The sequence below is a fragment of the Alexandromys fortis genome, unplaced genomic scaffold (genome assembly GCF_014885135.2).
Source record: "Alexandromys fortis isolate MF-2015 unplaced genomic scaffold, M_Fortis_MF-2015_v1.1 scaffold_97, whole genome shotgun sequence".
Classification (NCBI taxonomy): domain Eukaryota; kingdom Metazoa; phylum Chordata; class Mammalia; order Rodentia; family Cricetidae; genus Alexandromys; species Alexandromys fortis.
Genome location: NW_026067981.1, coordinates 114,270 through 128,318, shown reverse-complemented (window position 1 = coordinate 128,318; position 14,049 = coordinate 114,270). Strand labels below are relative to the sequence as shown.

Genomic DNA, 14,049 nt, shown 5'->3' with positions numbered 1-14,049 from the left:
CTTTTGGTTTCCTATTTGCTTCATTTATTTATTTCCTGCTTCATTCCACAAAAGCCAGAGGTATCTGAGAGTAACTTAGATACTGCCTCACCAGGGCCAGCTGTCATCTGTCCCAGGTTGGCGGTTTGCCTTGATTTGAAACACTTCCCGTACATAAATCTCAAAGGTCAAAAGTGGAAAGTTCACTGTCTTTCAGAAGATAGTGAGTTTAATTCAGAACCTTCAGTAGCCAAGCGGCTTTCTAGGCCTCAGTCTCTCCCCTTCTTCCATCTCGACACCTCTTCTGCCTCAGCTAATTGCCAGATGGTGGAGCACAGCGTTTCACTGTTTCTTCTTTGGAGGGCTATCCCTCCCAGGTGAGTTAACTGAGCTCATCACTTCAGGAAATAATTATGTCTCTAGAAAACCAATTTTCTTCTTTTTTGGGCCCCTCTCAGGAAGTTTAATAGATGAAAATGAAAAATAATGAAGTGGCTCTTAGTTCGCAGATGTTGTTGTTTTTTTAATATATTGCATTTGTCTGTGTGTCTGCTATCTGCGAGCTTGTGAGACACGGGGTTCTGTGAGGGGAATGTGGGCTTTAGGATCAAGGAGTTTCATTTTAGCCTAGAAGCAGTGTATCCTTAAATAAGTAAGCTAATGTTTGGGAATCTGTATTTTCTTTTCCATTAAAATTGGGAGGGATGGTCTCCTCACACTGTCTGCTTCTTGTCTGTGTCATTGCCCTTGACCCAACAAGCTCTTCCTTTTACCCTCTTCCCTACTTGATTTGAATCTGTCTCATCTGCTATAGAATGAGTGCTATCATCCAAACAAACAGCAGTCAGATGAAGATCAGAAAACTGGCCACGTGCAAGAGACATCTGAGATAAGACTAGCTGACGGTGGATACTCCCTCATAGAAGAGATTCCAGCAGCCCCAGTTTGCGCCTTTTATATGTGATTCTGCCTTAACTGCACAGGGTCTTGAGAATATACTAGAGTATATGGACGTTGAAAGTTGTCTGAGAAACAGGGAGGTGCCATTTTGTATCTCCGGTGAAAAGCCATCATTGTGGGGGTCCCTGAAAGTGCTGTGGGTGTCAATTGATCAATAGAATTAAGAAAGCTCTCCCTGAAAATTGTGATGATTTTTTGAATCTATTTGATCTTGTGGTGGTTAAAGGCACATCTTTTTTATTGTTTATCCCAGGAATGGTTGCTGGAGTACAAAGAGAGGTCTCAAAGATGCCCTATATGATTACTAAAACTATTAATGTTACTGAAAAAATTATTAGAAGAAGTTAATCAAGAGTTGGGTGAATTGAGGAGCAAATTTTACAAAACAGAACTACTATATATTATTTGGTGCTTAAGCACAGTCTTGATTGTTGACAGTTTCTTGGCATATGTTTCTTTAATGTGTCAGATTTTCCCCCCACACCATTGGTGGTAAAATTGATGATTTGCATAAAGAGAGATAAAATCTGTCAAACGACCGTGAATGGCTGTCAAGATCAGCCTCCTCGACGTGAGTTCCAAGGCAGCCAGGACTACTTTGTGAGAATGTGTCTCAAAATAAAAATGAAAAGAAAATGCACAAAGTCGAGAAGAGAAAAGTGCGTCCACACCATCACTTCCTGTTCTGTCTCCACCTCTATTAAAGAGGCAGCAATAGAGGAAAGGACTGTCTTGAACTGTTTCTGCAAAGTAAGAGGGTACAAGGTGCGAAAGCCCATTCTCTTGGGACATGTCCAGAGTGTCTCCCTTTAAGGTCCATTTCTCTCCAGTTGAAGTGAGTATTAATTATCCTTACTGACTTTCTGAGGAGCCACTGGAAGAATCAGAAAAGGAATCTCTATTAAAAGTATAAACTCAGCTGAGGAGAGAGGTTAGGTCCACAGCAACTTCCACCCTGGCAGATTAAAGTAGCTGTATAGCTTGTAGATCTCCGGTGTAGTCAGGCTATGGTGGGGAATGTTTGACTCTGACAAGCGTGATATCAGCCGAGATCTGGACAATCCACTCCCAAGGTAGAAGTACTAGAGCTACGTAGTAAGAGGTATGTGTTTGATTTACGGAGCTCCCAAAAGATTGGGATTTCCTGGGTAATGGTGAAAAGAACATCTATTGTCATCTATAAGAGCCTTTCTCCCGTTCCTTCTTTTCCCTTCAAACTCTCCCACACACCCCTCCCTTTTTCAAACTCATGGACTCTTTTTTTTTTTTTTCATTACTAGTTACGAAAACCAACACAATATGTATTATAAAACTAAAATGTGAGGCCTAAAAGTAATGAAACTACTGAAGGGAAGTGTACAGACATGTGCACGCACACACACATACACACATGCACATCCACGAAACTCCAGCAGATGTATAACTTGGGAAGCAGGTGTGTCTCCTCCTGCCCCATGGTTGTCTTTTCGTTCTGTTGCAGATCTTAGTCTGAGTTAATCCACACGCCTTTTTAGTCTTGTTTCTGTGCTCTCATTTTCATCTTAAAAAAATATATAGTTGCTCAGTTTAGTGCCAAGAATTTTTTACTCTGGTTTCTTCTGCCGGTTCTAATTTCAGGGCTTACATTCAAGTCTGTTATACATTTCCACTTGGCTTTTATGTATGGATAGTGGTCCTAGGAAAAAGCCAAATTTAAATATGGTCTCTTTCCCTGTTCCAAGATGAGAGCTCTGTGCTAACTGCTTTCCAATGTCTGAAAACAGGTTCTTTATAGAATGGCCTGGTTTTATAGTTTTTCATAGCAAAAGGGAAGTCCAATAACCATTTCTCCTCTATGACTGAAACTGCACCTGCATTGGAACATATTACTGTATTCAGACTCATAGCATAAATATAAATACCAGCAGGCCACTTCACAGCTGTAAAGATTAGCCACTTTCCATTATCTTCTAAGACCCTCGAAGACAAAAAGGAGTCGTAATTGCTTTTTTGTTCATAACTCTGACAATTTGGCACACATCAGATCTTCAAGAAATAAACCACAGAAGGTCCCATTGTTCCCTATGTATATGAAAATCTGAATATCTGAAAAGACAAATCAGAGAAATGAAGTCAACTTTTATATATTGGTTAAGTGCTAGGATTTTCCATGAGCCAAAACCTCTTCCCTCTCCCCCCCCTCTCTCTCTCTCACACACACACACACAAAGTTTTATTGAAGCACAGCCATGCTCATCAGTCTAGACGTGCCCTGTCTGCTTGCTCACTGTAGTCATAAGCCCGAATATTTAGTCCTGCGAATCCCACAGTATGTAGTGAATGGTCCTCGACAGAGGGCTATCAGCCCCTGATTGGTGGCGCTGTCGTAGGACTCCTCAACTCATGAGTTTCACAGCTATTCCGGGCAATAAATAAGGTAACTAATCAGAAGCGGATTCTCACACCCTCAAAGGTACTTGCCCCAGGTTCTATGGCTCATAAGCAGCGGAGCACAAATTTGCATTCTGATTTATCAGGCTCTGACTCCCAGGCTTTCTGTTTCTTCTTGTTTTTTTTTTTTTTTAAATTCCCCTTTTATTGAAAATAGTTGCTTTTCTCAAGTAATATGTCCTGATTACAGTTTCCCCTCCCGCTACTCCTCCCAGTCCCTCTCTCCCTCCTCTCCCGCTCCTTTGCCATATCATTAGAAAACAACAGACTTCTAAGAGATAAAAATGAAATATAATGAGATAAAGCAAAAAAAAAAAACTGTCACAACAGAGTTGTACAAGACAAATCAACAGAATAAAAAAAAAAAAACCCACGCAAAAGCCCAAGAATCAGAGACCCACTTATTCACACACTCGGGAATCCCACAAGAACACTAAACTGGAAGCCATAATATTTACACAGTGGACCCGGGGCAGACCTGTGTAGGCCCTGTGCATGCTGCCTTGGTCTCTGCGAGTTCATAGGAGCTTTGCTCAGTTGATTCAGAGGGCCTTGTTTTCTTGGTGTCCTCCAATCACTCTGAATCTTAAACTCTTTCCGCCTCATCTTCCTTGAGGTTCCCTGAGATCTGGAGGGAGGGAGTTGATAGAAACATCAACTTGGGGCTGAATGCTCCAAAGTCTCTCACTCTCTCCTCTTGCTTTTTGTCTGACTGTGGGTTTTTGTATTTTCTCTCATCTGCTATAGGAGGAAGCCTTTCTGATGATCACTGAGCAAGGCACTGACCCATGAGTACAGCAGAATGTCATTAGTAGACTTTTTATCACTATGTTTTATTTTTATTTTTAATTTTTAGACCAGGAGTAATTAGTTTTAACCTAGGTTTCTGCACTATTTGCTTTCAGAGTCCTAGTCACCCAAGCAGTGTCAGATATGGGTTCCATCTTATGGAGTAGGATTTAGGTCAAATCAGAAACTGGTTGGTTACAAGCTTAGTGCCACCATTGTCTTAGCATATTATGCAGGCAGGATAGCATTGCAGATCAAAGGGTTTGTGGCTGGTTTGGTGTTCACAGTTTTCTTTTGGTAGCCTGCGGAGTACCAAAGGCCCAGAACATAGATGTAAAGGCTCTATGTAGGCACCAACCAGCTCAGCGCTTCCATGTTCAGTGAGTTCTGCTGGTGCTGGCTTCAGCACTGGGGCCTTGCCATCAGTTTGTGGAGAGCAAACTATAGACTTGGAAAGAGCCTATGTTGTTTGGGAATTTCCTGGGTTGTTTGGGACACCTTTGGCCTACAGCTCAACTAAATGTGACACAATCTTGTTACAGGAAGCTTCATTTGATGACAAGAGATGGCCAGTTAGGGCTCTGTTTCTCCCATTATTTGGTGGTTTCATTTAGATCACCTTCATGTATGCATATATTTGAGGAATCTTCTACTGTATTAGGTTTCCATGCTACCCTTCAAATGCCTCTTATTTTAACTGGCTCTCCCATATTCCTTCCTTCGTCTCCTCGCACCCCTCCCTACGTGATCCTCCTGTTCCAGCACCCCATTCATCCATAATTATCTATTTTATTTCCCTTTCCTCATGAGTTCTGTCTGCACCCTTTACTCTCTTACCCTTTGTGATTCTACAGACAGTAGTTTGTTTTTTATTGAGTTAATAGCTAATACCCACACATAAGTGAATACATATTATATTGTCTTTCTGGGTCTCAGGATGATTTTTTTCTAAGTTCCATCCATTTGCCTGAAAATATCTTATCATTTTTAAACGACTGAGTAATACTCCATTGTGTAAATTACCACATTATCTTTATCCATTCGTCTGTTGAGAGACATCTGGTTTGTTTCCAATTTCTGGTTATTATGAATAAAGCAACAAGGAACATGGTTGAGCAAGCATCTCTGTGGTAGGATGAAGCATCCTTAGGTGTATGCCCATTCGTGGTATAGCTGGATCTTAAGGTAAATTGGTTTTCATCTTCCTGAGGAACCGTCATACTGATTTCCATAGTTAATTGTACAAGTTTACACCCCCACCGGCAATGGATGAGTGAGTATTCTCCTTACTCCACATCTCTGCCAGCATGAGCTGTTACTTGTTTTATTGATCTTAGCCATTCTGACAGGTATAAGATGAAATCTTAAAGTAGTTTGGTTTACATTTTCCCAATGACTAAGAATGTTGACAATTTCTTTAAGGGTTTCACAGCGATTTGAGTTTCCTCTTTTGAGAACTCTGTTTAGATCTGTACCCCATTTTTATTGCATCATTTTTGATATCTAATTGTTATAATAATTATATATTATATATGATAACTACTTATATGTATGTCTAATTAATTTTTCTATATTTTTGATATTACTGATCTATTGGGTGTGGAGTTGGTAGAAATCTTTTTTCATTCTATAGACTGCCACTTTGTCTGAAAGATGTTGTCCTTTGACATGCAAAAGCTTCTCAGTTTAATAAGATCCTATATTATTATTGTTGATCTCAGTGCCTAAGAGTGTTCTATTCAGAAAGTCCTTTCCTATGCCAATATATTCAAAGCTATCCCCCATTCTCTCTTCTATCAGATTCACTGTATCTGGTTTTATATGGAGGTCTTTGATCCATTTGAGTTGAATTTGATGCAGGGTGCTAAGTACGGATCTATTTAGATTATTCTACATGCAGCCATCCAGTTTGTTATAGATGCTCTCTATTTTTCAGTGTGTATTTTTGGTTTCTTTATAAAAAATAATTTAAAAAACCCAGTTGTCCATAGGTGGGTGTATTTAAGTTTGGCTCTTCAATTCCATCAATATGTTTGATTGTTTTTGTTGTTGTTGTGTTGGTGTTTTTTTGGTTTTGTTTGTTTGGTTTGGTTTTGGTTTGCTAGGTTCTGGTTTTTTTTTATTTTATTTTTGCTTGCTTGCTTTGTCAATATGATGCTCTTTTTCATTACTCTATCTTTGTAGTACAACTAGAAAGGGAGATGGTAATACCTCCATCAGTTTTTTTTTTCGTTATTATTCACGATTGTTTTAGCAATCCTGGAGTTTTTGATTCCATATGAAACTGTAAATTGTCCTTTTATGGTCTGTAAAGAATTGTGTTAGAATTTTGATGGACAATGAACTGAATGTGTAAATTGTTTTTGGTAGGATGGCCATTTTTACTATGTTAATCTTACCAGTCAATGATTATGAGAGATCTTTCCATCTTCTGATATTCTTCCTCAATTTCTTTCTTTAATGGCTTGAAATTTTTAATCACATGAGTCTTTCACTTGCTTGGTTAGAGTTATCCCAAGATATTTTATATTTTTCCGAGGCTATTGACAAAGGTTTTGTTTCCCTGATTTCTTTCTCGGTCCGTTTGTCATTCATATATGGGAGGGCTACTGAATTATGAATTACTTTTCTATATAGCTACTTTGTTGAAAGTGTGTATCAGCTTTAGGTGTTCTCTGGTGGATATGTGTGTGTGAGTGTGTGTTTGTGCATATCACTTGTATATGCTACCATGTTATCTGCAAATAAAGATACTTTGATTTATTCTTTTCCAATTTGTATCCCCTTGATCTCCTTCGGTTTTCTTATTGCTCTAGCTAAGACTTAAAGTACTATATTGAATAGGTACAGAAAGAGTGGACAACCTTGTCTTGTTCCTGATTTTAGTGGAATTGTTTTTAGTTTCTCTCTATATTGTTAGCTATGGGCTTGATGTAAACTGCTTTACTCTGTTAGGTATATTTCTTATATCCCTAATCTCTCTAGGGCTCTTGTGATAAAGGGCTGTTGGATTTTGTCAAAGGCCTTTACTGCATCTAATGAGATGATCATGTGGTATTTGTGTTTCGGTTTGTTTAAATGGTGGACTACACTTATTAATGTTGAACCATCCCTGCATTTCTGAGATGAAGCCTACTTGATCATGGTGGGTGATTTTTTTTAATTAATTTATTTATCTATTAAAGATTTCTGTCTCTTCCCCACCGCCGCCTCCCCTTTCCCTCCCCCTCCCCCTCCCCCAATCAAGTCCCCCTCCCTCGTCAGCCCAAAAAGCAATCAGGGTTCTCTGCCCTGTGGGAAGTCCAAGGACCACCCACCTCCATCCAGGTCTAGTAAGGTGAGCATCCACGAAACTGCCTAGGCTCCCACGAAACCAATAGGTCCAGTAGAATCAAAAACCCGTTGCCATTGTTCTTGAGGTCTCAGTAGTCCTCCTTGTCCGCTATGTTCAGCGAGACCGGTTTTGACCCAGGCTTTATCAGACCCAGGCCAACTGGCCTTGGTGAGTTCCTGATAGAACATCCCCATTGTCTCAGTGTTTGGGTGCACCCCTCGCGGTCCTGAGTTCCTTGCTTGTGCTCTCTCTCCTTCTGCTCCTGATTTGGACCTTGAGATTTCAGTCCGGTGCTCCAATGTGGGTCTCTGTCTCTGTCTCCTTTCATCGCCTGATGAAGTTTAATATTCCGGAGGATGCCTATATGATTTTCTTTGGGTTCTCCTTCTTATTTAGCTTCTCTAAGAACCCGAATTATAGGTTCAATGTCCTTTATTTATGGCTAGAAACCAAATATGAGTGAGAACATCCCATGTTCCTCTTTTTGGGTCTGGCTTACTTCACTCAGGATGGTGTTTTCTATTTCCATCCATTTGCCTGCAAACTTCAAGAAGTCCTTGTTTTTTACTGCTGAGTAGTACTCTAATATGTATATATTCCATACTTTCTTCATCCATTCTTCAATTGAAGGGCATCTAGGTTGTTTCCAGGTTCTGGCTATTACAAACAATGCTGCTATAAACATAGTAGAGCATATATTTTTGTTGTATGATAAGGCCTCTCTTGGGTATATTCCCAAGAGTGGTATTGCTGGGTCCATGGGTAGGTTGATCCCAAATTTCCTGAGAAACCTCCACACTGCTTTCCAGAGTGGTTGCACAAGTTTGCATTCTGGTGGGTGATTTTTTTATATGTTCTTGGACTCAATTTGCAAGTATTTTAGAGACTTTTTGGATCTATATTCACAAGAGAAATTGATCTGTGATTTCTTTTCTTTGTTGGGTCTTTGTGTGGTTTTGGGTATTCGTGGCTCCGTAAAATGAACGGGGCAATGTTCGTACTGTTTCTATTTTGTGGAATAATTTGAGTATGGGAATAAACTCTTCTTTGAAAGTTTGGTAGAATTCTGTTCTAAAATCATCTGGCCTTGGGATTTTTGGGGGGGAAGGGTGAGGGGTTTGGAGACTTTTAATGATTTCTTCTATTTTACTAGTGGTTGTAGGTCTGCTTAATTGCTTAGCTAATCTTGATTTAACTTTGGTGAGTGATATGTATATAGGAAATTATGCATTTCTTTTATGTTTTCCAGTTTGCTGGAGTACAGGATTTTTAAGTACATCCTTATGATCCTCTGGATTTCCTCCGTGTCTGTTATTATATTCCCTATTTTAATTTTTGATATGCTAATTTGGATATTCTCTCTCTGACTTTTACCTAATCTGAATATAGGTTTGCCAGTCTTATTGATTTTCTCAAAGAACCAACTCTTTGTTCATTGATTCTTTGTATTTGTTTTTTGTTTCTATTTTATTATTTTTATCCTTGAGATTATTTCTTATCATCTGCTACTTTTGGGTGTGATTTCTTCATTTTGTTCTAGCGATTGAAGGTGTGTTTTAAGTTGATAGAATAAGATCTCTCTAATATTTCAATGTAGGCACTTAATGCTATGAACTTGCCTTTTAGAATCATCTTCATTGTGTTCCATAAGTTTGAATGTCTTATGTACTCATTTTCATTCAATTCTAGAAGGTCTTTAGTTCTTCTTAAATTTCTGTCTTGATCCATTTTTCATTTAATAGAGAGCTATTTATTTTCCATGTGTTTGCAAACTTTCTCTTGTTGCTTATATCCAGCTTTAATCCATGGTGGTCAGATAAGATGCAGGCTGTTATTTAAACATTCTTATATCTTTAGAGATTTACTTTGTGTTCAAATATGTGGTCAATTTTAGAGAAAGTTCCACAACATATTGAAACAAAGATATATTGTTTTGTGTTTGAATAAAATGCTCTGTAAATATCTGTTAGATACATTTGGTTTATAATATCAGTTAGTTCTAGCATTTTTGTCTAGTGTTTTGTCTGGATGACCTGTCTATTGGTGAGAGTTGGGTATTGAACTTTCCCACTGTCAGTGTGTGAGGGTAAATATGTGATTTAAGCCGGTGATGTTTCTTTTATGAACTTGGGTGTCCTTGTGTAGTAGCCTGAGCTAACATCTGTGGTCTCTTTAGAGTCTGTAGTACATCTGTCCAGGGCCTTCTGGCTTTTAGAGTCTCTGTTGGGAAGTCATGTGCAATACTAATAGTGCTACCTTTATTTATTTTTTATTTGGTATCTTTTCCTTGGAACTTTTAATGTTTTTTTCTTTGTTCTGTATATTTAGTGTTTTGATTGTTATATGCTGAGGAGACTGTCTTTTCTGGTCCAGTCTATTTAGTGTCTTGTCTGCTTCTTATGCCTTAATAAGCATCTTGTTCTTTAGGTTAGAGAAATTTTCTCCTATTATTTTGTTGAAAACACTTTCTGTGTCTTTGACTTTGGTTTCTTCTCCTTCTTCTATTCCTATTATTCTTAGAATTGATCTTTGCATAACACCCCAGATTCTTTGGATGTTTTAAGCCAGAAGTTTTTTAAATTTAACATCTTCTTTAGCAGAGATATCCATTTCTTCATGTCTTTTTAACAAAGAATTTGGATACCATGTTTTGAAACTGTCAAATGAGACGCACAGGTTATGAGGTGAGGAATAATTTTAGAGTGGAAAAAATTAACGATCTGAAAGTAGCCATGCAATAACAAGATGGCATGTCATTGACTCCAGATGCACGAACACCTACACTGTAAAGAGTGCTAAGTGCTACCTCTAGTGTTTTGTTTATTTTACACTTCTGAGTCAACATGATGGATCTCAACGGGGCCTGTGTGGATGTCACAGATATAGGTACTCCTTGCAGGTCACACTAATATCTGCAGCACACTCTCCAGTACCACAGATATTGTCTCAAAAGACATAACTAACTCCCAGGACTTCTGCTTTCCTAAGAACTTCCTTAAGAAAGCTTCATTTCCCCATCTTACTTTCTAGGAATTTGAGAAAGTACTGTATCACCTTTGAATATATAATCATCATAACCATAATAATAATCATAATAAGTGAATATATAATCATATACCACTTTTGATGACAGTGTTTCACCTTAGTGGTAAGTATAAAATTTGTGTAAGCCAAAGAAAACATACGTTTTTGATTTTAGCCATTCTGACAGGTGTAAGATGGTATCTTAAAGTTGTCTTAATTTGCATTTCCCTGATCACTAAGGAAGTTGAGCATGACCTTAGGTGTCCTTTGGCCATTTGAACTTCTTCTGTTGAGAGATCTCTGTTCAGCTCAGTGCCCCATTTTATAATTGGGTTGATTAGCCTTTTACGGTCTAGTTTCTTGAGTTCTTTATATATTTTGGAGATCAGACCTTTGTCAGTTGCGGGGTTGGTGAAGATTTTCTCCCAATCAGTGGGTTGCCTTTCTGTCTTAGCAACAGTGTCCTTTGCTTTACAGAAGCTTCTCAGTCTCAGGAGGTCCCATTTATTCAATGAGGCCCTTACTGTCTGTGCTGCTGGGGTTATACGTAGGAAGTGGTCTCCTGTGCCCACGTGTTGTAGAGTACTTCCCTCGGGAACTCACCAAGGCCAGCTGGCCTGGGTCTGAAAAAGCCTGGGTTAAAACCGGTCTCGCTGAACATAGCGAACAATGAGGACTACTGAGACCCCAAGAACAATGGCAATGGGTTTTTGATCCTACTGCACCTATTGGTTTTGTGGGAGCCTAGGCAGTTTGGATGCTCACCTTACTAGACCTGGATGGAGGTGGGTGGTCCTTGGACTTCCCACAGGGCAGGGAACCCTGATTGCTCTTTGGGCTGACGAGGGAGGGGGACTTGATTGGGGGAGGGAGAGGGAAAGGGGAGGTGGCGGTGGGGAAGAGACAGAAATCTTTAATTAATTAATAAAGAAATAAATAAATTAAAAAAAACAAAGAAAACATACATACGATCCACCATAATAATCATAGGGATTATAGTGTCTTAGGTTTCTCTGTTAATAAAGGAACATCTTCTAAACCAGTAGTTCTCAACCTTCCTAAGGCTGTGACCCTTTAATACAGTTCCTCACTTTGTGGTGACTCCCAGCCATGAGATTATTTCATTGTTAGTTCATAACTATAATTTTGCTACTGTTATGAATCCAAATGTAAATATCTGTTATGCAACCCCAAAGGGGTTGCGACCCATAGGTTGAGAACCACTGCTCTAAACTTTTTCTCTAGGCTAATCTTCAAGGATAGGTGTTGAATTTATGGGTGTCCTGGTGTCTCTATTCAGACAAAAAGCCTTGGGAAGGGGCAAGTTGACAGATTTGCCACCAAAAGCTAAGATCATCTACAGGAAGTCTATACTGTCCTGCTATCATGAGCACACTTTAGTTAATAATGACAGCTTGGGAGACTAGGAAGATGCTTCAGCAGATAAAGGTTTGTTGTACAAGCATCAGAACCCAAGGTTAGCTCTCCAGTATCGACTCTAAAAACTGAGCAAGACAACAGGTGGCTCTAATGCCAGTGTGGGTGGAGGCAGAGAAGGGAGAATCTCTGGGATTTGCTGGCCTGTCAGTCTAGCTAAACTGATGAGTGCCGGGCTCAGTGAGAGACTCAACACCACCCCCTTCAACATCAAGAAATGTTGGAGAAGAGGGAATGAGTGACAAATTTAGGAGGCAGAACCACTGTCTTTAGTTGTGGACAAACTGCAGAACCTACCTGGTTCCAAAAGACCGCTCCAAACCCATAGTCACACAGACAACCATGTTAATCTCAGTGGGTTACAAAAAGAACAAGAACAAAGAAAAAGTAAAAGAAGAGAAAAGGGATGACATGAAGGTGAACAAGAGATTTGTAATGAGGAACAGGGGAGTAGGGAGCTAGTAGTTAGTCAATCCATTTCATACTGCTACAGAATTGCCTAAAAATAATTTTAATTAGTAATAAAAATTAGTTTACAAGAAAAAATAAGGTGTATAGCATTTTAGGGAAACCCCAACACCATCCTTTGGTCTCTACACATGCGCATGCATGTGCACACACGTACATACAGACACAAACATATAGACACAAGAGTACTGAGGTTTTCCTTGGATGGAATGAATGCTGACCTTTTCAAGGCCTAGTAGGGGAAAAACACACTTTTATAATATGTTAGGTCACGTTTGCTCAAATACCAAAACCTGAACTCAATATTTCCATTCCTGGGCCATTGCTGAAGCATTTCCCCTTCTCAGGGCTTATGGAACCTGTTTGGTTTGTACAGAACAGCCTTAGACCTGAAGAAACACTGACTTGGGTGTAAAGTGGGCCAGCCTTGTAACCCTTCCTGAGCCCTTTCCAAAGAACTACAGACACCCTGTCATTGTTACAGTCCCGGTGTAGATCTTGAACCAAGGCAGAGAAGCAGGGAAAGCCACGGGGCAACTCAACCTTCCCACACAGCCTCCCTTCCCACAGCAGCGTCTCTCTCCTCCAGGTGCCATGAATCATTTCCGCTGCTTCCCACCTGAGGGAGTGGAAGAGCTCTCCCCAGTGAAAACAATTCTGGGTCACTCCAAGGTAATGTTTGTTTTCTCCTGGCCCTCATCTCGCCAGGTCCCGGTTTTCATCATCCTCTAAGGAATAGCACAGAGCTGAGCTTGGCTTGAGGGCTTGAGTGTGCACTTCAGTGCATGGAAATATTCACCATAAACCGATGTGTGTAGCCTTTCCATTTTTATAGACGGTGAAGTCAGTCTTAGAGATGAAAGGGCACATCTAAATAGCACAGTTGGTGGTAGAGCGAGTATTGGATTTGAAGTTGGCTGATTCCAAACTTGAACATCTTATGTTGTTTGGACCCTTCCATTCTATAAAACTTCTTCCTAATTAATAGAAGGGAAACTATATAAACCCTCATAAACGTTTACTTGGGCATATGTGGAGAACTTAAAGGAAATATTTTATTTTCAGAAGTCTTGGCAAGGAGAGGTGAACAAGGTCAGGTGGGAATAACAGCCTCGTCCCTGCTTCCTCCACAGTGTCCCTCGGCTGTTTTTATCATCGTTGTCTCTTATCAACTGATTCTGTGACACCACTTGTTTTACACTAACACTGTGACAATTGTTGGGCTGGATCTTCCGAGCTACAGGGTTATGGTTTCCAGAAGAAGCAGTATCTCCCAGTCTTCGGCCTATATTCTGAGGCATTGGCCTGAATTGACATGTGAAGATCCTAAGGAAATGGACAGATAATCAGTTTGTGTCTGACTTTGGCCAGACACACGAAGATATTTAGTTCTTTATGTTCCTGTAAGAGAACAAAATAAAGCAGGGGAAATACATAATGGAAGTTAAAATATAAAGAAGAGGATCCTAAGCGTGTTTTGACTTGTTCCTTGTGGAATGCCGCCACCTGGCATAGCAGGCATTGTAATCTTAATCAGCAGCTGTGACTCTCTGCAAGGGCCCCTCAGGATAGAACCTATTAGCTTTCCCTCAGAGGAGGAGAGGTTAGGGATGATCGGTAGACTCTTT

The 14,049-nt window shown here is 39.8% G+C and overlaps 1 long non-coding RNA gene across 8 annotated transcripts in view; it reads left to right on the top strand.

Moving 5' to 3' along the window:
• The first annotated feature begins 212 nt into the window (after positions 1-212).
• LOC126511319 (uncharacterized) overlaps positions 213-14,049 on the top strand; it is a 116,873-nt gene continuing 103,036 nt past the window's right edge. For all 8 annotated transcript variants that reach the window (XR_007594658.1, XR_007594655.1, XR_007594653.1 and 5 more), the window contains exon 1: positions 213-356. This is a non-coding gene — a long non-coding RNA (uncharacterized lncRNA). The remainder of the gene's footprint in view (positions 357-14,049) is intronic.